Raw genomic sequence first — 27,376 nt, 5'->3', positions numbered from 1 at the left:
CAACTTATAATGAAATTACCATCCACATAAGGACCATTGCCCATAATGACACCATAAAGTAGGTGTCATCATGTCAGAAGAATCAGAGTGAGTCCTTCAAGAAGTATCACCAAGGAAACCAGAACCGAGATAATATCAATCAGTCAGTGTTCTAGCCAAGGTTACTTGCTTTGCCAACTGTGCAAAGCCTAATATCTTCCTGTTGGGTGGTATTTTGATTGTGTTCTGACAAATAAAGCTTGTTTGGAGTCGTGGAACTAGCCACTAACTAACCAAAATTAACCATAGAAGTTTGGAGGGTTAAAGAATGATAGGGGACAGGAAGTAGAAAGGCAGGGCTGAGAGAGGATCTTGCCCTTTTAGGAGGATGGAACAGAAAAGGTAGGAAGTCATTGGTGGCTGTTCCCCTGCTTCTTTGATCATTCAGGTTCTTACCCCGATATCTAAGTCCTGATATTTTTTTGAAAAAGAATAATTAGTTCAGGCTTCAACCGCTTTTGTTTCCTTTTTCTAGAAAACATCAAGGTTACTATGGTTACTGTTAACCCCACAGAGATGAACTCAGTAGGGCTTATTATTGAACCTCTTTACTTGTTCTTTCTGGTAGCTACTTTGCTGGAGCTCCTTCACTAACTGCCTTTATCTGCCCTTTGCTGCTACTGGGATTGCATATGGAGATCCATGGGCATTGCCTCCAGACTGGAAACTGATCTTAAAAAGAGTGTGGCAACCGGGCGGTGGTGGCGCACGCCTTTAATCCCAGCACTCGGGAGGCAGAGGCAGGCGGATCTCTGTGAGTTCTAGGCCAGCCTGGTCTACAAGAGCTAGTTCCAGTACAGGCTCTAAAAAAGCTGCAGAGAAACCCTGTCTCGAAAAACCAAAAAAAAAAAAAAAAAAAAAAAAAAAAAAAAAAAAAAAAAAAAAAAAAAAAAAAAAAAAAAAAAAAAAAAAGAGTGTGGCAAGGGTGCCAGACATTTGTTCAGTAGATGTCCAGGTGAGTTAGACATCAGATTTATAGGTGAGCAAACACTTAATGCCTGAAGCATTGATGGGAGAACCTGCCGCTGGTACACTCAAGTTGTCTCTGACATCCATGTAAACACCTATGACTTGGTGCCCACCCTTATTGTGCCATGGGCTTACCTTGGCCACCGGAAGATGCCCTCAACTATAGCTCAGCAACACCAGCACAAGCACTGTCCAGCTTGAAGCCAAGTACCAGGTGAACCGGCCTCTTTTCAGAGAGCACATAGTGGGTAATGGCCAGATGGCACAGGTTGCCTAGTGTGATTAGCCACCCACTGGTCTGCAGAGCCTTCCAGACTCCCTGAAGGCCTTGTACACCTCCTGAGATGGAGTGTGTAACACTGTCATGAGCCACAATTCAGCCTATGGGTTCAGAGGTGGGTCTACCTAAGTAGCCATAGCAAGTAACATGAGATGGTAGGTATTTGACCAAATAGGCACACGATTCTGCAGTAGTTGTAGTATGGGAATCACGTTTCATCCAGGGATACATGTCAGATGCTGTGGCCTCTCCAGCCAGGAGCTCAATAGTGAAATCATTCCTATGGGCACCTGAAGAGTCCTCTTCCACCTCCTCATTTGGTTCCATCCTCCAGCTTTTGCTCCTTTCTGTATGTATCTACGTTTAGACCCACCACAGCTGACACCATCTTCTGTTTTTCAAAATATTTATTATATTTATTTATTGTGTATTTATGTTTTTATTTCTTCATCTCTCTCTCTCCATATCTATTTTTCTGTTTGTCTCTCTGTCTTTGTCACTCTGTTTCTCTCTCTCTCTCTCTCTCTCTCTCTCTCTCTCTCTCTCTCTCTCTCTCTCTCTCTCTCTCTCTCTCTCTCTCTCTCTCACTGTTCCAGAGGGCAGCATGCAGGAAGTCCCTCTGCCCTTGTGAGGTGTGGCTTCCAGGCACTAAGCTTAGGTGGTCAAGCTAAGAAGCAAGCATTTTTCTTTATGGAGTCATCTCACTGATCCCGCCTTTGTCTTCGTGAGAACCAACTTGGAATCTGTTTTTTCTATCTTTTAGATCATGGTAGAACAATGAGTAAGAAGTATAAAATTTAGATTCCAGTAACAGTGTTCAGGGAGCATGACACTGTTGGCTCTGTCATTAGAGAATACCCACGAGTACTCACTCTGGCAAAAGGAGTCCATCTGCATGTGGTTGTCCCAGCTGACTGGTGGAATTACAGGGACCTCCAAGCAGCTTCTAGGGCACACTTTGCAACCCTGGAGATTTACCTTTTCTTCCATTGGCTGACTATAAGTATTTTCTTCGTGAAGGAAAAAGGATTTTGGCTTTTGAAGAACTCATGTGTCCTATCCTGAACCCAGGATAGAACAAAACAATTACCTATATGAAAGGCGCTAATGGACTCAGCAATCCCAGATCACTTAGCTATACAACAGTTCAGAACACAGTGAGGGTGGTTCCTCTCAGGTCAGCAGGAGCAGGAGCACTAAGCTTCCACAGTATGTCCATAGCTTCAGCATCCCAAAAGGTTCACCCACAGTTTCTTTGTCTCTGAGACAAAGTGTGCTATGGAGATCTTGTAGTTTACGAATCTTCAGTTTAATGTTGTTCCAACTGGGCTATTTTGGCCTGTAATTTCCTTATCTCTAAACTATCTTTGGCATAACACAATAATTTTAACCTTCCCAAATGGAGGAATCCCTGTGCACTAAAGAGCTCATAAACCTTCTTATGAGTAATTTATGACCTTGGAAAAACATCACTACAGCTAAAATTTCCTTTTTAGCTATAAAATATAATTATAAAGTTAAATATGATTGGCATAATAATATACTAAATCTCCACATCCATTTTAACATTAAACAAACACAAAATGAGCATCAGGTCCTGATGAAAAATATGTCTAGCCTTTGTCCAGACTCCTGGCACAGAACAGCAAAACTGTTTGGATTTCCTGAATAATAGGAGCAAAGGGATAGGTAGGTAAAGTCCTGCAGTTAGCTTATCTGGCCTGACTAGGCTGTGGGTTCCCAGAGAGTGCCTGCGGGGGTGTAGGTTGGGATAGAGCAATGAGTTTGTGGATGGAAGTGGGATGGGAAGATCCGTGTGATGGACTGGAAATGGGAGCAGAGAGGAAGGGGAGGCTGCAGCAGACCATCTGTTAGAGAGCTGGGGTTTGGACTTGGAGGAGCTGAGATGTAAGATGAAAATTTACAGTTAACCTACCTGGTTCCCTAGCTGGGGTGCTATAACACAACAAAGACAGTTGAAATATTCTTAAAGAACTAATCACAACTTACTCCTTTCAGAAAAATGAGAGAGTAATAATGGTTACTTTGTTGATTTTATTTAATAAAATAAATTGATTATTTATTGAAATGGTTCTTTTCTTCATAGACAAAATATTTGCTATGTGCTTTTAAAATAATTTCTGTAGTTGTGAAACATCTTAAAGCTTAAGTGTTCTTAAGTTCTGTAGCCTTTTCCCCTGGTTAGCAAGGTTAAAAGCTTATGTGAGATAGTGTTCATGACATTTGTCAAGTTATGTGAATACAAACATAAAAGACATGAAATATGAACTATTCATAGCAGTCAAGTGAACAGATCTGGGTACATTTTTATTAATTACTTTGTGTTTGATTCCTTTGGATGTGCTCATTTAAAGCACCATAAATATAGGCAGAACAAAACTCCACAAGTCCTTTCCTTTAGCTTAATCTTTTTAAGCTGTTCTAGCAGAGTGGCGTTGCAGTTGGGATTTGGGGGTCAGTCTTCAAGGAAGTGTAAAGTATACCTTCTAGGCTAGGATCAACAGCTTTGCACCTGCATTTAGTTTTCTAAAGCTTAGTAGTTGTTCTCCGTCTCTAATGAAGAGAACAAGCTATCCCTTTGAAAGCAACCGCGGGAAGACTGTTGGCAAATAAAGCTCTCTATGAAATTTGAATTTCAAACTGCAAAAGAACTTTTGAGGAGAAATTTATTTAATTTTATTTCCAGGCTTCCAAGAAGCATGGCTGTTTTCTTTTAAATCTGTTCTGCCTATTTGTTTATGTAACAATACTGTCTGTGTTTACATGAGTCCAATAAAGATCTCCTGTTGGAGAACTGAAATAAATTGCAAGTCCCTTGAACTTCAGCTGTTAGCTGAGAGTGGGTTTTCTCTGCCTTGATGATAGAGTATGCCAGACGTGATGGGCTAAATTGACATAAACATTTGGCTTCATACACCTAACCACCTCACTTCTGTTCTTTTCTTCAGTGCTATAATTTTCCGACTCTCTGTAAACATATAACTCACAATAAAGCATAAAAACATAAATCAAGACTATAAAATAAGACAGGAGAGGCCAGGGGCACATTCATCTCACATAGGGCACGGGGATCTAGCAGAAAGCACATGAGAATTGATTGAAGCTAGTTCCCACATGTATAAGCTGCAATGTGAATCATAAGTAAATCTTTCCACACTTTTGCATTTCCCTCCTGTACCAACACGTGGACGAAAATGCATTCTCTGAGTGATTGCTCTAAGATTTAGTGTTGTCATGATGTGTTAGCTAAAATTAGGCAAACTTTGGTTGCCTGTTTACTACAACATATGAAATAGATTCTGTTAATATCCCCATCTGACAAATATGGAAGTTGTAGAAAAGCCACCTTAAGACACTCATCAATATACTCATGAAGGGAATAAAGAACTTAAGCTAGGAGAGTTAGAATCATTGCCGTCATTCTGTCCACTGACAAGACTATACTCAACAATCTACATGCTACAAATCTATAGAATAATTCTTGTCTTGCTTTGCTTTTCATTCTAGAATGCTTAATTTTATTGCCACAATTAGCCCTTTTGTTGTGAGGCAATTCCACCAGATACTACCATACAAAGAAATGCTTAAAGCCATAAAGAAAATCCTTATTGCCAGGCAGCAGCTGCACAAGAATGTGCCCAAATCATGCAGCTCCAAACCTTACAGACCTTTGTCCTTTGTGCACACACACAAAAAAACTCATTCTGTTTGTCACATGTCAGTTGCCACAGAAGTCAAAAAGCAAGGTTATTATATTTATGGACTTTCCTAGAACTACGAACTAGATCTTTCATAGGTCAGGTCTTCGCTCCTCTTCTGGCAGGTGTTGGGGTCTGCAGGCTGGGTTTTAAGGCCACAATGCTGCCTAGAACATGGTGTCAGTTGTGCTAATATCTGAGAGCCTGTTCCATTTCCTGTTGGTTCTATAAATTGAGTCACATCGTGGACTCATCTTACTCTGGGGGTTATATTGTCCTCTTAGCAGTGGCAATTTAATTCAGCTTACTCTCTGTTTAACATACTTAAGTAGGTAATTGAGTGAGTAGGGTCCTATAGAAAAGGCAAGGTGCAAAAGGTTAATGTCCCACCGGCGGCCATAAGCGGTGTTGTTAACAGGGTGAACAGGGGAACAAGGATTGGTACCAGTTGTCAGAATATTGGTGTCAGTTTTTTCTTTCCTGGTGGTTATTTCTGACTGTGGCTAAACTTTCTCTAATTATCCTTGACTTGAGGGCGTAGAAGAAATAAGTTTCTTCTAGTGCCATACAGAGATCTCCTTGCTTTGTGAAGAGGAGGTTCAGTCTCTACAATTCTGAAGGATTTCTGCTAAGGAGTCTAAAACCTGACTTTCCAGACAGGTAATAGATTTTACAGATAGCTCAGTGTAGAAGGAGTGCCTGAAGCATCTCCCCAACTCCTGCTACCCAGCATTCTGTTCTGTCTACTCCGCCTACCTAATTTTCTGTTCTCTTAAAGGGCCAAGGCAGTTTTCTTTATTAATTAACCAATGAAAGTAACATAGACAGATAACTCTCCTCCATCAACTCAGGTCAATATCTCCTTGAGCACTAAGTTCCTTAAAGTTTTTAACCTCCACAATTAGGGCGGAAGTTTCAATTGCATTGGAGTCAGTGACACCTGCCCTCGCCAGTGGCAGAATCAGAATGGGGAGGTCTCTTCATGCACAGGGAAATCCAGAATCTAGGTTTGGGTGGGCTCTACCCTCTTCTCCATTATGGATGAACACCACTGAATGACATACAGATGATGCAAAGGGAGAGTGGGATCTCCTCCAGCACAAACAATTCAGAAGAGGTACACTTGGTTAAGCTGTTAGCAAAAGCAAGATGGGGTGCACCTGGCCCTCAGGAGGGTAAATGGTAGGGAGTGGGGCTAATTTTCAACACCCTCAAGGATGTATTTAGGTAAAGTTTCCTTTAAGATCCTATTTATCCTTTTTCTCTGTCCTGGGATTTCTGTCTGATAGGCATGTTGTAGTTTCCAATCAACATGTAGGACCTTTGCCAGACTTTGGGAAACTCTGGCCACAACAGATTCATGAGACTTTCTGCAATTTCCTGTTTTAATATGGAGGCATCAAGAGCCTCTGGGGCAGCAGAGTTAAAGGTAGGAGAAGTCCATGAGGATCTGGAATGTCTCATGGTGCACAGACCCTAGGAACTGTTTTCTACTGTACCATCAAAACTCGGAGACCCCTCGGGTTTCAGCATCCCAGACTCTGTCTAGTATACTTGCTAGAAACCTCTAGATATTGGGAGGAAAGTCCAACAGAGACCATCACATGGACATTCTTCAAGCCAAAAGGACAAATCTTTATTGCAAGCCAGTGGCTTCATGGAGAACTTGCCAAAATCATGCAACCCCAAGCCTTGGAGTCGTTTGTCTTTTTGTACCAACACCACATCCTGGTTGTCGTGCTCTATTGGCAAGAAGCAAGGTTAGCACATTTAAAGTCTTTCCTGGAATCATGAACTAGGTCTTTGATGGATTAGGTCTTCGTTTCTATTTTGGCAGGTTTGGGTTTATGTGCTGCATTCATAAGGTCAGAAGTGCTGCCTCTAATGGGGCGCCATTTGTGCTAAGTCCCAGGAGCTTGTTACAATCTGAACTCAGAATTAATAGAAATGGCTGTGATGAAATATTCTGGAGAGAGCCAAATTCTAATTCAATCGTGTCCCACTACAAGGTTTTTTTCCATACTTTTTTTTTTTTTTTGTCAAATTGGCATAAACTATAGTAACCTTAGAAGAGAGAACTTCAAAATTACCTCCATAGGATTTGCTGGTGGGCAATTTCTTAATTACTAATTAATATAGGAGAGCCCAGCCCATTGCGGACAATGCCGTCTCTGGGCAAGTGGACCTGGACTGTATTAAAGTGTAACAGCTGAGAAAGCCAGTAAAGAGCTTTCCGCCATGATTTTACCTTAGTTCCTGCCTCTAGGTTCCTATCTTGTTGTGTCCAGACTTGCCTCAATGATTAACTACACCCTGTAAGCTGAAATAAACTATTTTCCCCCCAGTTATTTTGGTTAGTATTTAAGAACAGCAACAGAAAATAACTAGAACACTAGCCAAAAGCAAAGAATAATGAGAAAAAAAGGAGAGTTCATCAACCAAGTCCCATTATGCTGTTAAGCAAAAGCATTGTCAGGGAAATTTATGGTTTAGAAGGAAACGATGAACCCAAAGGAAATGATCATTAGTGCAATTTCTGTGGCCCCCAAAGAAAGAAAAGAATTATTTGAATTCTCAGGGATGAAATGCATTTATAAACAGTCTTGAAATCAAATGTTCTCTGAACTTATAAAAATATTTAGTATAACAGAAAATTGTAATCATGGTTATGAAATATAAAAAAATAAAATGATATAAACATGCAGATGGAAGGTTAACCGAATTTACAGAAAAAGAGAATAGGATGACGCTTTAGCAGAGGTGAGCATGGGTAGACAGAATGAGAGTTGATGAAGTAGATGATGATCGCTTCATAAATGAGGAAAAGTGATGTCCAATGAGGCTTGCCAATTGTAAAACATTGCAAATAATGTTTTGATCTATTTTATCACAGTCATAAAGTATCTGTTTAACTGTGGGGAGTGTCATTAGGTCATTATATGTTTGCTTTTGAGGTTGAGCCAATACTTTGTTTCTCTGTAAAATGAATTAGAATATAAAGACTCAGCCTGGGTGAGTTTTAAAGAGGTTGATTCGTCTTTTGTTCTCCTGTATTTGACACAAATATAAAATCTGTAAGGGGTTATCAGTTTTGAAGAATGCAACTCTTTCAATGGAGAAGAAGCCTGAGGTTTTATGTACTGTATCAAAGTCACGGCATTTATAGCAGGGTTTCTGTCTTCCAGTCAGGTAGAAGAAGATATGTTATTAGGTACCATTGACTACGTAGAGGAAAGGCTCAATCTCTCAGTAAGGAACTCTTGGGGCTCATTTATATCTTCGCATATCATTCTGCATTCCTTTTTAGCCATGAAGTGGGGAGAAATAACTGATCAACTACAACTTTTGGCTTTCCACTCCGCTCATTACACAGCAGTGTATGCTCCATCTATGTCATGCCAGTTGACACCATGTTCTCCTTCATGCCAAAGCAAAAAGACATTTTTTTTTTAATTTTAGTTGACCATGAACGTGAATCCTTGTCCTTTCAAAGTATTTATCATTAACTCCCCTGTGAGGTATTGAGGTGTCCTTTTCCTAGGATTTGAAATATGTGTATAATTTAAATAGCCCTCTGATCTAAACCTAGGGCATTGTATAAATCTGTCTTAGTATTGTAGGAGGCATGGAAATACTACCAAAAAACATGCATGTGGGCATGATGATTATGTTGATCTGAGTCAATTTAAGAGAAGACTAGGGAAGGAAGGCTTTTTTTCTTCTCACTATTTGTTCAAAGAGTCTATCAATTTCCAGAGATGAGAGCATTTTTCTCTCCCATCTCTACCTGAAAAATAACAGAATAATCTGCTCAGCGAGTAGCATCCATTTGCCTTTGCACCATTTGCTATTGCTAAAAACTCAGAGCCCCGAAATCTGTGCTGTTGCTTCTCCAAAAACATCCTGTTGTACACTGAACATACTACATTTGAGTATAGAAGACACTTCTTTGCTGTTTCGTGACAATTGTTTTGGTGAAAAATAACTTAGAGAAGCAACAAAAGTCTTACTTTGGCTAGTTTTAGAGCTCTCAGTCTATAGGCCATAGTTTCTAGGTCTGTAAGAAAGCAGAACATGACGATGAAGGTCAGATTGAACAGGGCAGCTCACCTAAAGGAAGTAAGGAAACAGAAGAACCTAATCCTGAAATACCATATAGTAATACATCCCACTAACCCAACTCCTTCAATTAGGTCACACAACCAATAGTTCTGCCATTTCCCAATAGTAATTCATATTTATAGTATTGGATGATACTATTGATTATGTGAGAGCCATCACAATGCAAGCCATTTCTTAAATGGCACATAAAAACACGCACATACATACACATATGGATACATACACACATGTATACAAACAAAAATAACACACATACACACAGAGAGACAGACAGACAGGCAGACAGACAGACAGAAATTTTCTAATTTACTAGTAGTATCTCAATCAAATCAAGTTGATACTCATGTAACCATCTGCTGAGGGAGCTCTTTCAACCAATAGCCTTTAAGATACCAGCCCACTTGGGTGTGGTGTCTTATACCATAAATGTGACAGTCATTCTCTCACACTTCTGGCTCTGGCTTCTGGCTGTTAGATTTGGTTCCCGCTCCCCATTCGTGCAGAGGATTGTGATCTAGGACTGTGATCTGTGAGTCTAGCCCTAAATAAATAGCCTTTTATTATACATAACTCTGAACCAGTGTGGGATTATTTTGTAACCTCCATCATCCTCTGGCACCTTAACGTGGGGACCAGTCCACCATTTTTGGCATCAGATCACCAGCTGTGTGGCGCATGGGGCACTGACTCTCCCACCCGTGGCTCTAGTCAGCACTCAAATGCAGAAGGCTACTGCTCAGCTCTCCCCAGCTCACGCTGCCATTCAGTGCATCACACCCTGGCCCACATGCTGCTGCCTGTGATCCCTGTGGTGCACAGGGTGAAGGATGAACATGGAAGGACTGGTTAATAGGTGGCATTGGGGTGCAAGATGTGTAATTCCCAAAGAAGCAATAAAAAAGTTATGAAGAAAGAAAAAAAGATAGACGGATCATATCAGCAGAGCCCTGTCAAAGCTCAGACATAAAATCTCCAACTATTTCAACGTGGCATTTACAAAATCAGCAGAATCAGAAAGGACACAGCTACCTGCCTTCCCATGACCTTCACGTGATAGGTGTCCTGTCTATTCTATGGGCAGAAATGTCACAGGACACCAAGAAGAGCCTACTGAAGTCGTCTCAGTTACGGTTAGACCACACCTTTGGTCCTCCAATAACGCTTATCTATGCCTGACGCAAAAGCATACAGCTTTCGAAACCTGGGACCTTCTAGTCTTCATTTCTGGAAGTTCCTATGTCATTAAAAACTTATATTGAAGCAGCACATTTCTTTCTTGGTGATCTGTATTTTGTAATAGGAATGTCAGTCATGCAAAGGGTGAGGAAAAGATTTTTTTTTCTCTCCCTGACAGATTCAATGTTTAGACAAAAATTTGATTTGGGGTAAATTACTTTCTTACAGTATTTGTTTACAATACAAATTTTTCATTAAGAATATAATTTGTGAAATTGTTAGGCAACATTTATGTGGAAAAGGTTTGTCATTTATAAATTGAATTTTGAAATGTGTTTTGATTTGTTTCCTAGGGGGAAAAATCATCAGACAAATTTAGTTTCATAAAAACAAATAGCATATTTGTCATACACTCCATTTTTATACATGTGAGTTTTTATCATATAATTGAATCTGTGTGATGCAGATGTATTATACTAGCATTAAATGCTGCAGAACTATTTTAATTGTAATAATGCATATTTATCTACAAGCCTATCTATCAAGTCTGAGATCTTTTAAAATAGTGTTATTTTAGTTCCCTGAGTATGGGAGCTATATTCTCTTGTGTTATGGACCACGATATAAGACACCATAGAGAGAACCTGAAAAATAAAATATTACTCTTTATAAAACGCAAATACCTCTCTGGCCTTTCAGGTATAGGAGACACATCGTTATGGCTTTGGATTTCCCAAGGGCGGATGGACTGTGGAAACAGCGGAGGAGACTTGGAAATGACTGGGGGCCCACAACGGATGGCTATTTAATTGTTTATAGTAGCTGGGAAAAGTGGCTGCTTTCTCATTTTATAGTAAGGACAGACCTGGAAGAAGGCTAGCTCCCCTGGCAAAAGACTTCTCATTTCATTACTCCTTCCCTAGGTTGAATACTGAAAATAAATAGGATACCATGGATGAGAATTGAGTTTCTGTACATGTGCTTCCGCTGTGGGAATGAAACAGATATTAAACTCCGTAGCAATGTAAATGTAGGCCTTCAGGTTTCTTAGGGAGACTGTGACTTCCTTATTGCTGCGGGAAATAATAAGCAAGATTATTCATCAAATACTTACAGCGTGTCAGACGTCGTTTCCTGCATGTTGTATATAAAATGTTGTTTAACTTTTATAATCAAGCCTGCAAGACAGGATCTTCTTACAAGAATCAGGAGTGGAGTTCCATCTGGACTGAAACTCCACCTGGCGATAGATGAAGAAAATGACTGAGCCCCACATTGGAGCACCGGACTGAGCTCCCAAGGTCCTGATGAGGAGCAGAAGGAGAGAGAACATGAGAAAGAAAGTCAGGAACGTGAGGGGTGCGTTCACCCATGGAGACGGTGGGACAAACTAACGGGAGATCACCAACTCCAGTTGGAATGGGACTGATGGAACATGAGACCAAACCGGACTCTCTGAATGTGGTCGACGGTGGAGGCTGACTGAGAAGCCAAGGACAAAGGCGCTGGGCTTTGATTCTTCTGCATGGACGGGCTCTGTGGGAGCCTTCTCAGCTTGGTTGATCACCTTCCTGGACCTGGGGGGAGTTGAGAGGACCTTGGTCTTAACATAGAGTAGGGAACCCCGATGGCTCCTTGGCCTGGAGAGGGAGGGAGGGGGGGGTATGAGTGGAGGGGAGGGGAGGGAAGAGGGAGGAGGAGGGGAGGAGATGGAAATTTTTAAATATAAAAAAATAAACCATAAAAAAAAAAGAATCAGGGAGGTAGCATTCTGGCATCAAATCCTTCAGCTAATAAACCAGAGTTCAAGTACTCAATTTAGGTTGGCCTGCCTCTGATACCAGTGCTGTGTAAATTTCCACCAATAGTCTTTCTTCAAAAATTTGCAGCCCTAAATTTCATGTCAATGATTTTTACGTCTGCCAAGGTTATAGCATGCTTCAGAGATAAGAGCCGACATTCTGCAGGTTAAAATGTCTCATAAACACACAGGCTGAAAACTGAATGAACACTTAGCCTTTGTGCAAAGGATATGGCTGTGGCCATAGCATCTTCCAACTCTGCCGCAAAGCCCCATGCTGTAAAAGTGTGCCGTGTGAATTTGTGAGTCCTAACCTTCTCTTTAAAACAGGCCCAATTTTACAGCACACAGACATCAGAGAGGATATTGCTAAAGTACTTTGCTTTGCTATATCCAATATTTCTGTTTTGACATTATTCTATAGAATTTAAACGTTTTCTTTTATTTATTCTATTTAAACTTTACTGCTGAACACAAAGATGGTATAGTTTTGCTATTGGCCTCTGTGCAAACTAACCTATTATGCCTAATTAATTTTTTTCTCAAACTTTCTAAGGAGAAACTAACATACCCATTAAAATTCCCTGAGATGAAGATGGGTGACTAATAGTTTCCATTCTTATATTTCAGCAGCAATTCTATCTTTTAAGATACTTCAAACAGCAGTGATTATGAAACTAAGGGACATTGTGATAAGAAAACCACGTCTTCTCCACACACTAACAAGAGAATCATCTCTTTATCTAACGAGCTAACTCACAGGACCTTCACTTTGAGAATGTACATTAGGTGTACCTCTTGAATCAGTCTTGAATTAGTCTTCTAAGTTATTCAAATGCATGAGTAGGCTTATTGCTGAGCCTAGAAGCCATGAACTAGGCTGTCTTTGGAAATTGTTCAAGGAGGCCATAATATTGTCTCCTTTTATTTTCTCATTTTCATTATTTCCCAGAACCCAGGTGACAGTTTATAACCATCAGTAACCCCAGTGCCAGGGATCCAATGCTCTCTTTTTGTATACATATATGCAGTTCCCAGTACCCACAAGACAGTTCATAACCATTTGTAACCCCAGTTATAGGAAATCCAATGCTCTTTATATATATATATATATATATATATATATATATATATATATATATATGAAGTCAAATACCCATACACATAAAATAATAGTATTTATTTAGAAAAAGAAAGTAAGGAGGTTGGGGGAAAAGGGAAGAGGGGAAAGTATAGACAGAGAAAATTCAGAAAGTAGGAGTTTGATAATCATTTAATACACAATTTCAGACACAAAGCAACAACAAAAATAGAAATCATTTTGATTTTGAAATTGATCAATATGATTTTTAATGACAAAGTAGATGATAAATCTGCTTTCTATTTATTAATTACCGTTAATTGCATATTAAATTTTGTCTCAAATAAATTTTAAAGAATCTTTATATTGCTTCAGGATGCATGGCCTAATGTTGTTCAATAAAGGTTGCTGACTAAGAGATCTACCTCAAGTAATAATTACAACAGCTGTTAATTAAAGAATTATGACATTCAATAATGGACTTTCTGGAAGAAGGATATGCAAAAACCTTGTGAACAATTATACTCACAGGTATTTTTCCATTTCTAGAAACTAGATGCTTGATGTATCATTTGAAGAGCTTGTCATGCTACTTTAACACAAAATATTGTTAACAAATATTCTTCAATTTACACATTTATTCAAAAGATGTTGGGTTGGATGTATGATATACATTTAACAATATAATAGGTGTTATAGGATTTAGCAATGAACAAAATCCATATGTTGATAAAAAACAATGTATTTATACACAGGGGAAACTATATAGTTCCATACAAAGAAAACAGAAATAAAGAGTTTTAATATATCTTTATTATGTGGTTAACTTTGGGATATTTTGCTTGACCTTACATTTCCCAGTATCTTTCAAGACACCAACTGCACTTTGACCTAGAGAATCTCTTCAAGGATTATTTGTATTAGCAAAGAGCGTTGGAAGGTAAGGTTGGTTGACAGGGCGAAGGACAAATGTTTACAGTCTTCGGTGATGGACTCCTTCTGAAAGTAACAAATAGGGATGCTTTTCAGCCATAATAAGTGACGTCCCTCAAAGCTGCATTTGTCTTATTGGAGCAATTTTTATGTAATATTCATCAGCAGCCTTTCAAATAGGACATGGTGGACCTCCAAGAGTGAATGCCCACATTGCAAGTGCTTTGAGTAACAGCCTGTCCCTTGCTTTTAATCCAGGAGGCTCCTGCTGTCTAGAATCATTTACCAAAGTGGAGAAGGCTAGCAGTTAGCTTGGAAGCAGGATTAATGCTCATATAGCCACAATTCTGGAAAACTATCTTCTTTTTTGTAGAAAATATTCATAGTCACAATTCTAAAAGCACTAAAAACACATAGAATTGATGAAGAAATGATTGAATATTTTCAATTTATACCAAAAATTTATAAAAGTCTACTGGAAGATATAAGAACTCAAACAAGTAGCAATACACTCTTAGTGATGGGGAGGACGACTCTACATTGTAAAGATGACAGATTAATGCATATTAACCTTTGACTTAATTGAATGCTAATTAATAATCCAATAGGCTTACTTTGTGGAGATCCTTTATGGGAGTTCAGAGACAGGATAAAGAATCTTGGGACTGGGATAGAAACAGACATACAATTTTATCATCTCCCTTCAACATGAAAATATGTTGCTATGTTTCACATATTCTTTCATTTAACATTAAAAAATAAACAAAATACATATCCTTTATTCCCTTTTAGAAAAAAAACTTAAATTCTGATAAATAGTAAACATGACTAAGAAACTTCTGATGTATTGTTCTTAAAATGAAATTGGAATCTGGGGTTGTTTTTTTTTTCAAGTTGCTCGAGTCTTAAAATGTCTGTGAACATAATGTACCTTTATTTTTCATGACTATGCATGTTGTTAAAAATACACATAAGATTCATATTTCAATTCTTTCAATAGAATAAGAATGTCAACAATTTTAAAACTAAGTTATAACTTTTTTAGTGAGAACAGTTAACCTATGAAATGATACCTTTTTATTTTACAACGTATTTTCTATCTTTCCAGATTTTGATTTGAATTTTATCACACAGGTTTCTGGGTACTGGAGAAATGGTCCAGTTGTTTACCAGCACTTGCCGTTCTTCCAAAGGACCCACATTAAATTCCATTAGGATGCTGACAAATGCCTGAAACTTCTCAGCTCTATGGGACCTGATACTCTCTTCTGGCTCCCTCTGGCATCTATACACACATGGTATGCAATCTCCCTGACACACGAAACATGAAATAAAAATAATAAAAATTAACAAATATTTTAAAAGGTTTCCATTCATAAGAGAAAATACAGCATCTTACTTTCTTATTAAAGAAAAAAGCAAGATGCTTATCTTAGCCTTTATTTCCTTTGATTAAAAAAAGAAACAGTACACATCAGGTATTTCAGCAAATTCCTAATATGAGGGTCTTTCCTCATGAGACTTTGAAAGATATATCAGTACAAATAAAAACCCAGCAGAACAAAGTATGGAAAAGAAGAAAATTCAAATATTTGAAATGTTTTATTACATACTCTGCTTTCAAGAGCCTCAAATGTTTAACAGTCCATTAGTTACATTGCTAAAATCATCTTTAGAGCCCTGAGGCTATGATTTTGTAGCATACTATTCTTAGTGCTTGCAATCAACTCATTTGTTTTAAGTTTGCCCGTTGAGATAGTTTTCATCTCTTACTTTTGAAGAAAGTTCTTAGATTTAAAGTTTTACGTTTTCAAATTTTAGCAAAGCTAAAATTGCCAAGATGCTAATTTATCTTTAATGTTTATATAGATGCTTGGATATAGTCTACTTTACTAGCTGTAATTTGCTGTTGAAAATACACTTATGCACAAAGTCAAATACATAATTAATTCAATTCAGTATAGAATAAATCCTGCTGTGAGCTCTAGTTCAGAAACCTGTCCAGGGCACAGCCTAAGGACATGAAACTGTCATTTTCAGAAGTGCAGATTCTCTGTCTTCTCTTGTTAGTTTAGATACAGGGTAAACAAAGACTACCAGTGTCTTTAGGAGTCTGCCCAAACAAAAGGGAGAATCCATCAGTAAACAACATACTGTTGAGGGGATATCTGGAGGATTTTGGAATAATAATAATATGCGAATTTCCTGGCATCATTACTACTCAAACCTAAAGGCCAATTAGAATGTATGTATAAAATTATTTATTTCAGCCTTAAGTTTTTCATGCACTAACATCAGGCTTTTTCTAATCTTTTCTTCCAGTCTATTTCAACCTTGTGATTGTCTGATCTTATTTTTTACACGTCTAATTGAACTTGTCCAAAACTGTCTATTTTCTTTCCTTTTGATAAACGTTTAGTTTACTTTCTTCAATCTTACCTGATAATGGATGGAATACTTTAATGCAAACCTTTATTAAGGACATTTTGTTTTGCTGCATTTAAAAAATTATGCCCAGACACTTTAATTTAAAAAAATAAAAAATACCACATATTTGTCTTTGTTATCCTATAACTTCTAGTGTCTACACCACAGTGGATGTATTATTGTGCTTTGAAGTAGATTTTTTTAGTTGGGTTTCACATATTGCCTTCCTACATGGAGTTTAGACCCCATCTCATTTTGGGCTTTTTATCTTAGTATAAATCAAGTACAAGTAAGTTAACCAAACATTAAGGAGATTTATACTTGGTGAAGAGGAAATAAGATCATTATAAACTTTACCCAAGTCATGCTTTCATTTGCCAGTATTATCAACCAAAGAATTTCAAATGCTTACCTTCTTAATGTTTATTCAAGTATTTGTGTACAGAGGCCAGAGGTTCTCTTCTTCCACCGTGTGGGTCCTGGATTCAGAAGTCGTGTTCTCTGGGTCCTCAGGAATTTCCTTTACTGACTATGCCATCCTACAAGCCCTGAAGTTTATTTGACTTATTCAAGTAATATTTTTTTCTCAGTTGGTTTGTACATAGAAACAATATAGTGAAATCAATTTTGAAATTTGGTTCCGTGAGAGAATGTGTTTGGTGTTTCAAGTGTTTTGTCCCTGAATAAAAAAAAAATAGAGATTAAATATAACAGTCCTAAGTTTCGTAGAATTAACTCTAATTTGAAAACAAAATTTTGGTTGCATTCATAATAGGAATATATTTGTTTGTTTTGGAAAACAAACATGCAAATGTAAAACTTGGAAGAATAACAAAGTTATATTACAGACGTTAATTTCCTAAACAGAATCACCAACCAGGAGGAAGCACAGACCAAAATAATATAGTGCAGCAGAAGTTTTCAACTGGACTGACCCCTCCTATCTATCAGCGTAAGTATTATGAGGATGTGGGATTTCCCTCTGTATGCTGTGATAACCACTGATAAATATAGGAACTGCTTTGGACTTATAGCAGAGCTATAGAGGAACAGAGCTAGGAAGGGAAAACTAAGCTGAATGCTGGGAGAAAGGAGGTGGAGTCAGAGAAAAGCCATGGAGCTGCCGCCAGAGACAGGATAAAATTTTGCTGGTAGGCCACAACCTCATGGTGATGCACAGATTAATGGAGATGGGTTAAATTAATATGTAAGACCTAGCTGATAAGATGTATGATCTAATGGGCCAAACAGTGATTTATATAATATACCTTCTGTGTGATTATTTCAGGGCTGAGCAGCTGGGAACCAAGAAGCGGCCTCATTCCAACAGTATTAAGATGCCCATAACCCTTCCTATTTATCAGTGTAAGTGTAATATACCCCTGGTTGGGGGGGTGTTACAAGCTTATTAACTCATGAGTTTCTTGAGATCTATGTTCATTATTCATATGAGAAACAGGTAAAGTCAAATCTTACCCTTTAGTTAGGGTTCTTAGGACACTACCCTCCTTTAAATTCTAGTTTATTTACTGTCACTAAATTTTGTTTTTATTGTTCTGTCTTATTCATAGCAAATGAATTTATAAACAGAATTAATTAGAAACTATAATACAAATATCATGAAACAATGTGTTTCATAACTACAGTCCCTTTTAACTTATCTTTTGGCCAAAGGTAAAAATTACTGAGTTGTGACCAGTATCAAAATTAACTTTAAAAGAGAAAGAAAAGGAGACCAAAGTATCTTCTCAGACTGAGTTGCTTGTAATTCTTTCACTTAAATCATATATTTGTTTGTCTGTGTATAAACTATATGTCTCGGGACTGGAGAGATGCATTACCTGCTCTTCCAAAGGTCCTGAGTCAAATTCCCAGCAATCACTTGGTGGCTCACAACCATCTGTAATGAGGCCTGCAGGAAGAATACTGTATACATAATAAAAATAAATAAATAAATATTTTTTAAAAAACCTGTATGTCTCCCTGCAGATTGTGTTCAAATATGGGCAGTGTGCTACAAAACTAATAGAGAAGCTGATACTGAAGTCTCTGACTAAAGACTGTTATCCCTCATAGGTAAAATATTCTATTATTTATTCAAATCACAAGCTGAAAATTCTTCAGTAGAAGAATTTGTGCAAGTTAGCCAGAAACCAAAACATACATTTCTGTATATACAACAACAGACAATTCTGAACTCTTTTAGTATTTCATTCTCTCCATAGTTGCTATCAAGATTGGCTTTGTATCAACCTTTAGTCGGTTGGAAAATTTTACTTGTAATCAGTGGGAATTCTTATGTAGATCTTCAACTGTATGAGAAAAGGTCACCTCTTCTTTATTAAAAAAATAACTAGAGAATTTTTTGAAGTTTTTCTGAGTTGTGTGTCTCTTTGGGATTGGATTAAACTTTCTCCAGGTCCATGGTACTAGGAAGGAAGAGAGTCATAGATCTCTTGCACCCTTGGTACATCCAGCTTCAGCTACTCTGTAAGCTCCAGGCCAATGAAAGAGCCTATCTGAAATAAACTAGGTGGGAAGCTCCTGGGGAAGGAATGACCCTTGAAATTGATCTCTGGTGTATTGCAGAATGTTACCTAAGTTTGTAAAGGGGTGTTATGTTTATTTAACTATTTAATTATGTAAAGAAATGCTGCTATTTTTAACTTACATGCCTAAGGCACCGAATTGGTCTAAAAAAAAGCTGAACATCCAATGGAGAGGAAGAGGAGAAATAGGCAGGGCTCGTGAGCAGAAAGAATAAGTAGGAGGTGGAATCTTGGCTTGAGAGGGAAGAGGAAGAGATAAGAGAGAAGGAGGGAGACACCAGGGTCCAGGCAGGCTGGCAGCTGCTAGCTAGCCAGACACAGAGCAGGCAGTGAAAGTAGGACATACTGAATGAAAGAAAGGTTGAAAATCCCGAGGTAAAACATAGATGAAGAGAAACAGGTTAATTTAAGTTTTAAGAGCTAGTGAGACAAGATTAAGCCAATGCTTAGCATTCCTAATAAGAAGTCTCCATGTCGCAATTTCGGAGCTGGTTGGTAGCCCAAAGGGAAGCCTGTTACACTGGTCTTCATAAGTGCTGAAATTTACACATATACATGTGAACACGTGCACACAAATTTGCACCCCTGCACACATACATAGATATTCACAAACAAAGAAAAATCAATGTTAATTGTTCCATGTTCTTCAATGGGTGATTTTGTAATTATAATTTCCCTAATGGAAAAAGATTGTTAGAGGAAGAGCATGTTCAGGGAAGTAAGGCTGGGTTGTGTTTTGTTATTCTGACTGTGTTATTTGTGCTAGTTTACATGAGATACTCCCCTCCATTGTTCTTGGTCATTTCAATGTATGGTCTTGAGTTGGTGGCAGTTGGAGAAGTATGTTATTAAGTATGATAGACATGTCATTTTGAATTCTTGCTTTCTTCTTCATTTTTGAAGTTCCAGATATAAGTTCTCAGTTTATCTGTTGTGCCTTCCTGGTTTCATGCTTCTCTATCATTATAGTAATAGACTATTATATCTCTAGAACCATTAGGGCAAAAAAAAAAAAAGACCCACACCTTTCATTCTCTAAGTTACCTTGGTCATGATATATTATCACAGCAAATACCTATGGAATGTCCTGATAAAACATCCATTCGGAAGCTCATGGGGAAATTGTGAAGAGAAGGAATCATGTTCAAGTCAGTGACTGCAAATGCAGGAAAGAACAGATGAGAATTGACTCATAAGATGAACAGTGGGGAAAGAGCTGAGATCTGGTGAGTATCATGATAAATAATGAAGTATCAAAAATAGTATGGTGTCATCTTTCGGTAAGTAGATTTGGAGGGTAACTGACAGAGGGGCCACAAAATGGGAAAATCTCAACAGGAAGGATAATTAATTCCTCTATTATACTCATTATAGAGTTTTTCAAAAGTTAAATAAGTGTACGAATAACTTTCCTTATGGGTCTCAAAAATATGTCCTCTCCTTCCTCTATTGTAGACTTGAGTAGTGTGAAGTCAGGACTTTCTCTGATTTTTAATAAACTATAAGATACTTTATACTCATAAAAATTTGTGAGGTAAATTTGATTCCTATGTGATATTATTCAATACATTATTTAATTTTCAGTTAATTGATAGTCAGTTAGTGGATGTGTCTAAAATGACTGGACCTCTGAGATGATGTAGCAGTGTTCTAGAATATTATACCCAGAGTTTTACCATCTTGAGGATTAGCTATATTATAGTTTAGGTCCATTTTAGATCTGTGATTTACATGGACCGTGAGTATTGCATGAATATCTTATCACATCAAGAAACATTTTGAAATGATTTGGTTCTCTTTTTCTATGTTTTCCCTCAACTTTCTGGTGATTGTTATGACATTTTACTAGATAAGGTTTTGACAGAATGAGGTATTAGATTCACCAAATAACAGATATGTGTGAAATATTAGATTTGTCTTATTTCTGAAATGAGTTCAATGGCCACTGTCCAACTGGAAGTGAGCCATTTGCAATGATGAGATACTGGCAGAGAAGAAAAAACACATGGGGGCTGGCTAAGTTACTTTCCTTCTTAATGTACCAAAGCGTGTAATCTCCATGACTCTTTTTTTCTTTCTTTTCATGACAATGAAGAATTCTTATAAAAGGTAGCGCTGGTGTCCAATATTTTCCCTATTTATCACACAGACCATGAGAAGAATTTTTGTTTGTTTGTTTTTGATTTTCAAGACAGGGTTTCTCTGTAGCTTTGGAGCCTATCCTGGAACTAGCTCTTGTAGACCACTGGTTGGCTGAGAAGAGAGTTAAAAAAAGCCTTTAAGCATAATATTTATAGATCTCTGTTGGGTACTTTATGGTAATTCAACACAAGCATTTATTGTCTGACAATCAGATCAGAATATGAGAATTTCTGTCTCTTCTAGTACTAATTTTATAAGGGTACAATTTCATATTTTCTTGTTATTTTTAAAGAGAAATTTTCTTGAATCTATAGTTTCTTTTCTTTGTTAAAGAAGAACTGAGAGTAACTCCTCCACTCTGTTTTGGCTATTTATTTTTTCCATTTACCCTTGCTTTACTCGGGTGGTATTGGTCAGTATTCAACCTGTTGTACAAAACTTATTTTCCAGTTTCCACAAAAAAGCAATAATATGTAGTATTTATATTTCTATGTCTGGTGAACACAATATTAACATACTTGGCATAATATTCCTGTGTGTATATGTGTGTGCACATATGTGTCTCCCTGTGTGTGTGATGGTGTAAGTAATGAGACTTTGTCATTTTTTTAAGGATGACTCACAATCCACCATGTAAATATACCACATGTCTCCAAAAATCTCCACACAGAGCTCACTTGCTTGAATTTGTACTTTAGCAACTGTCAATAGTCCTTAAATGATTTGGAAGTGCAAGTATCGTGATGAGCTAAAGATTTAATCTCCCTTAGCTATAATCTAAGAGCTGGTTCTTATTATAGAGGCACTTTTTTATTGAGGAACCTCAAAATAATCCAGTAATAAATGGAGTACAGACCGCAACAGAGAACTCTCAACAGAGGAATCTAAAATGGCTGAAAGACACTTAAAGAAATGCTCAACATCCATAGCCATCAGAGAAATGAAAATCAAAAAACTCTGATATTCTATCTCGCACCTGTAAGAATGGTCAAGGAAAAAAAAACACTGATGACAACTTATGCTGGAGAGGATGTAGGGTAAAGAGAACACTCCTGCATCGCTGGTGGGAGTGCAAACTAGTACAAACCCTTTGGATATCAGTATGTCGATTTCTCAGAAAATTAGGAAACAACCTTCCTCAAGACCCAGCAATACCACTTTTGGGTATACAAGCAAAGGATGCTCAGTCATACCACAAGGACATGTACTCAAATATGTTCATACCAGCAATTTTTGTCATAGCCTGAACCTGGAAAAAACCTAAATGTCCCTTGACCAAAGAATGGATAAGGAAAATGTGGTAAATTTACACAAGAGAGTACTGCACAGCAGAAAAAAATAGTGACATCTTGAAATTTGCAGGCAAATGAATGGAGCTAGAAAACATCACACTGAATCATTTTGAAGGGAGCACGGGCCCTTTATTCTGCCCACCCGGCTAGCTGGGAGCCGCTCTGTAACAGGAGGAGGAGCGGGCCTGCTTTTTGTCCTGGCTGCCCTGCTAGCTTACACCTGAAACAATCACAGAGAAACTATATTCATTTAAACACTGCCTGGCCCATTATCTCTAACTTCTTATTGGCTAATTCTTACACCTTAATTTAACCCATTAAATTAACCTCCATTAATCTGTGTATTGCCACATAACTGTGGATTACTGGCAAGATTCCAACCAGTGTCCGTCCCAGGCAGGAGATGCATGGTGTCCTGCCACTCTGACCTTCTTCCCAGCATTCAGTTCTGTCTCCCCAACTACCTAAGTTTTGACTTATCACCAGGCCCAAAGCAGTTTCTTTATTGATTTGCCAATGAAAGCAATACTTAAACAGAAGGACCTCCCACTTGAGTAACCCAGACCCAGAAAGACAAACATCATATGTATCCACTTATAAGTGGCCTTTAGACATAAAGCAAAGAAAACAAGCCTACAATTCACAATCCCAGAGAACCTAGACAACAATGAGGACCCTACGAGAGACTTAAATGGATCTAATTTACATGGGAAGTAGAAAAAAAAGATTTTCTGAGTAAATTGGAACATGGGGATCTTGGGAGAGGGTTGAAGGGAAGGAGAGAGGAAGGGAGGAGAGCAGAGAAAAATGTGTAGCTCAATAAAATCAGTTAAAATTTTTTTCCATAATAATGAGAATCTAAACTTCCACCAGCAATGTATGAGATCCCTTTTCTACACATTCTCGACAGCATGCTTTTTGTCTTTTCCAATGTATAACAAATCAATTACACTTTAACTTATATGTAAAATTTCCTATGAATTTGTGTATTTGATACTGTCTTAACTTTTTCACAAATACACTATGCATAATCCAGGCCCCACACCTCAACTTTAGTAGCCCCACTTTCTCTCTTTTTGAATGCTCTGTTTGTTTCTCTTTGTTTGAGACTCTACTTTCTTTGACAACCCTTTTACTTCCCATATGACATTTCCCTTCCCATCTTCAGATTTTTAGCTATCGTGTTTCTGACATGTTTGAATAAATATAACCTAGTGATGGTAAAAAAGAGTAACACCTCCCCCAAACTAGGTTTGTATTTTCCTATGTACAAAAAGACTAATGGACTGCATATGATTCTAGTTTCAAGAATCTCGCCAGAAGGTTCACAGTGAAGTAAAATAAATTGACATATCTTAACAAAGAGGAAAATGAAAGAACAGAAAATTGTGATGGGTTTTATTTGTCTGGTCATAGAAGATGGCTTCATTTCTTTCTACTTTTTTTTATCTGCTCAGCAGCTTTGAGTTTCTGTTACTTTCATTTAACTAAATTATGTTTGCTCTGTGTTGATTAATTGACATAAGAAATCAAGGAACACAAAAAGGCACTTGGGCATGTCTTGAAAGTTTAATATTTACAAATTCCCTTTTCTTTTTGAGGGGAGGGAAGGGGGAGGAGGAGGGGAGGAGATGGCAATTTTTAATAAAAAATAAATAAACTGAAAAAAAATTGTTTCATATTTTTTCTGTGTGTATGTTTTCTATGTATTCCAGATAATCTCAAATTCATAATCCTCCTTCTTCTTCACTAATATTCGTATTATAGGTATGTCCTATCATACCTAGCTTCCTTTCTTCCAGGACTTGGGCACTTTTCCCTGAAAACTGAAAGATTATAGACATTGATATACTGTGCCATATACCAGCATCCTAGTACTAATATTACATAAAATTTCTTGTTGGTAGGATATCATAATACAAAATTATGTTATTACGTTACGTATATATAATGCAAAGCATGCATATATTCATATATAGAACAATAACAAATGATAAACAAGTTCAGCAATATCCACTGATCAGTGAGCTAGCTATCAAGTGTTCTGAAAATCTAGTTTCTCTTATATTATTGGATACCTTGAAGTATTATAAAAAGCTATTTTCAAGAGAACTCTCTTCTTGCATTTTTAATAAATATTTAAATAGCATTAATATATTTTATTTTGTTGAAAAAGATGCCATTCTCAGATAGTACTTTTTGTATTATATCCACTTGCCATTTCTCTATGTATAAATAATTTGATTAGATTTTTATTAGTTTTCTGATTCCCATTAGTGTGACTTTAAAAGAACATAAGTCTTACAGGTTTTGGATTTCAGTAAGTCAGCCAGTAAGTAAATCAATGATTGACTATTTAATCAATAACAACCTTGAATATAATAATTGGATTTATTTTAGTTTTAAAACATATTTGTAAGTTGTCTTGAAGCCTAGTAATTTCTTTGTACAGAACAATTGCTCCCATGGAAACTAATGAAAAATTAAATATTACACAACAAAGATGTGTTCTAAGGACACAAGTTCTGTAATGATTACTTTTAGTATAACTTGGTCTTCGTGTTCAGTTTTTTTCTCAATTTTTCCATCTGTTAACATAGATAATGATGCCTCTAAAGTTTAAGAACTAGATAAAAACAAAATAAGATGCACAGACACAGACACAAACAATTTATCTGGGAATCATTGACTATACCTAAAATTTAAGTAAATGCCTTAAAAATTCAGCTACTATTTTACCTCAGTATACCCAACATTTTAATTCAATGCATCTGTATTTTGTACCTAATAAGGAACAAATGAACTAATTCACATCAACATGCTAATTTCTCAGTTCATGAAATAGCATCTAAATTGGCTTTTAAACTATGATGTTCTTTGTCAAAATAGGAAAAGGTATAACAAAATCAAGACATAAACAACATTTTTGTGAACAGAATAAAAGTGAGGCTGGAACCAATTATCCCACTCTGAGGTTAATGTCCAAAACCTGACTCTTTGTAAAGGATGCCAGGAATAGTATCAACAGTATAAACTTTAGGTGTTGTAGCAACTCTAGATGTCTGTAGAGCTTTGCAGAGAATATAACCAAGGACAGTTAATGGGTCTTAGATGACTTAGAAATATTTTGTGTCCTATTATGAATATTTGTCTCTCATGTGGAAAAAAAGAAACTATAATCAATGTGTTACTTTTAAAAATAACATTCGTATTTATTCTTTTTTTTTCTTTTTTTGGTCTTTCGAGACAGGGTTTCTCTGCAGCTTTTTTTAGAGCCTGTACTGGAACTAGCTCTTGTAGACCAGGCTGGCCTCGAACTCACAGAGATCCGCCTGCCTCTGCCTCCCGAGTGCTGGGATTAAAGGCGTGCGCCACCACCGCCCGGCTTCATATTTATTCTTTTAATTTTTAAGTATGTATATAATATATTTTGATCACATCTACTCTTCTATACCTCATTTCGGTTCCCTTTACGACTGCCAACAGGTCAACATCCCAATTTCAGTTCCCATTTTTTAAAAAATATTAGTAACCTAGTGAATACAGTTACTTCTATTCATATGCACAGGAATGTAGGGACATCCACTGAGGCTTGAGTTACCTAGTAGCAGTCACAGTCCCCTCCAAAAAAGTGACTCTCCTTTAGAGGCCATCGAATGTCATTAGCACCTCAGATAAAAACAGGGGATTTCTTTGATGAAATTTCTTGAGCCTTAATTAGGAAGAGTCTGACATAGATACCCCACCTGTGGATGAACCCAAACACTCACTTACGATCAGTACTTTTGCCTATTATGAAACTTGCATTAACCATTGCAAAATAAAATAAGATTCTCTGACCATTTTGGTGGTTAGCACAAATCCATGGATATAAATATAAATACTTAAAAGGCAGCATGGCAACACGAATAATTATGCAAATATCAATAGTAGGTTTCTGTCTGGGACAGATGACATCACCAGACCCGTGCTTTTGAATAGGTTCACAGTACCAAATATGAATTTCTTTCTGTGAATAAGGTCTCACATACAAGCAGAAAGTAGCTGGTGACACTATAATAGCCAAGCCATTTTTGTAGCATTTATTATGTTTTGCCTGGCAAGTCAGAATTCTAGCATTCAGCTTCTAGCATTTGGTACAGCTGGCTAGACGTTGATGACTTTCTTCCAAGAAGACTGAACAAAAGTTTTTGACACTATAAAAACAATCTGTCAGATATTTCCTGTTCATCTTGAGATTTATTTTTCTAAGTTCTGTTTTCAGAAATGTGTACTAATAATCTAGTTATCATGGCCAACTAAGACTGTAATTTTCAATGCCTCGGCACCTTCTGGACCAATAACTGGTAGGGAGGCAGGCAGTGTTTGATACAGATATTTTTCATATGGTAACATATATGTTATGGACATATCAATATTTACCTATGTGCAGTACATCTGTTTAAGGGCCTTTTAAAAATTATTTTAATTAACTTGCAAATTAATGGTTTTTCATAAAGCATATTTATAATCTTTATTTTGGCTAAACAACACCATATGTCTTCCAATCACTTAGCCCCTACCAAGATCCCTGCTTAAAAAAACTATAACCCAATACTTCCCATTATTTCATGCTACATGTGTTCTACTGTCCACTGTAATTATTGGATGCAAGATCATAGGCTCCCATATAGGTTTTGTTTACATACCTTTAATTTTGGTTAATTTTAATTTTGGTTAATTTTCTTTCCAACATCTTATATTCTGCCTGTCCTAAAGTGGTTCACCATTATTTTTTCAGTATATGAATGCAAAAATCCTGTAATAATGTTTTGGCATTTTTCCATAACTTTGTACAGTTTCCAAC

The sequence above is a fragment of the Arvicola amphibius genome, chromosome 4 (assembly GCF_903992535.2).
Source record: "Arvicola amphibius chromosome 4, mArvAmp1.2, whole genome shotgun sequence".
Classification (NCBI taxonomy): Eukaryota; Metazoa; Chordata; class Mammalia; order Rodentia; family Cricetidae; genus Arvicola; species Arvicola amphibius.
The sequence above is the reverse complement of the archived record's forward strand: the minus strand, read 5'-3'. Positions refer to the sequence as shown.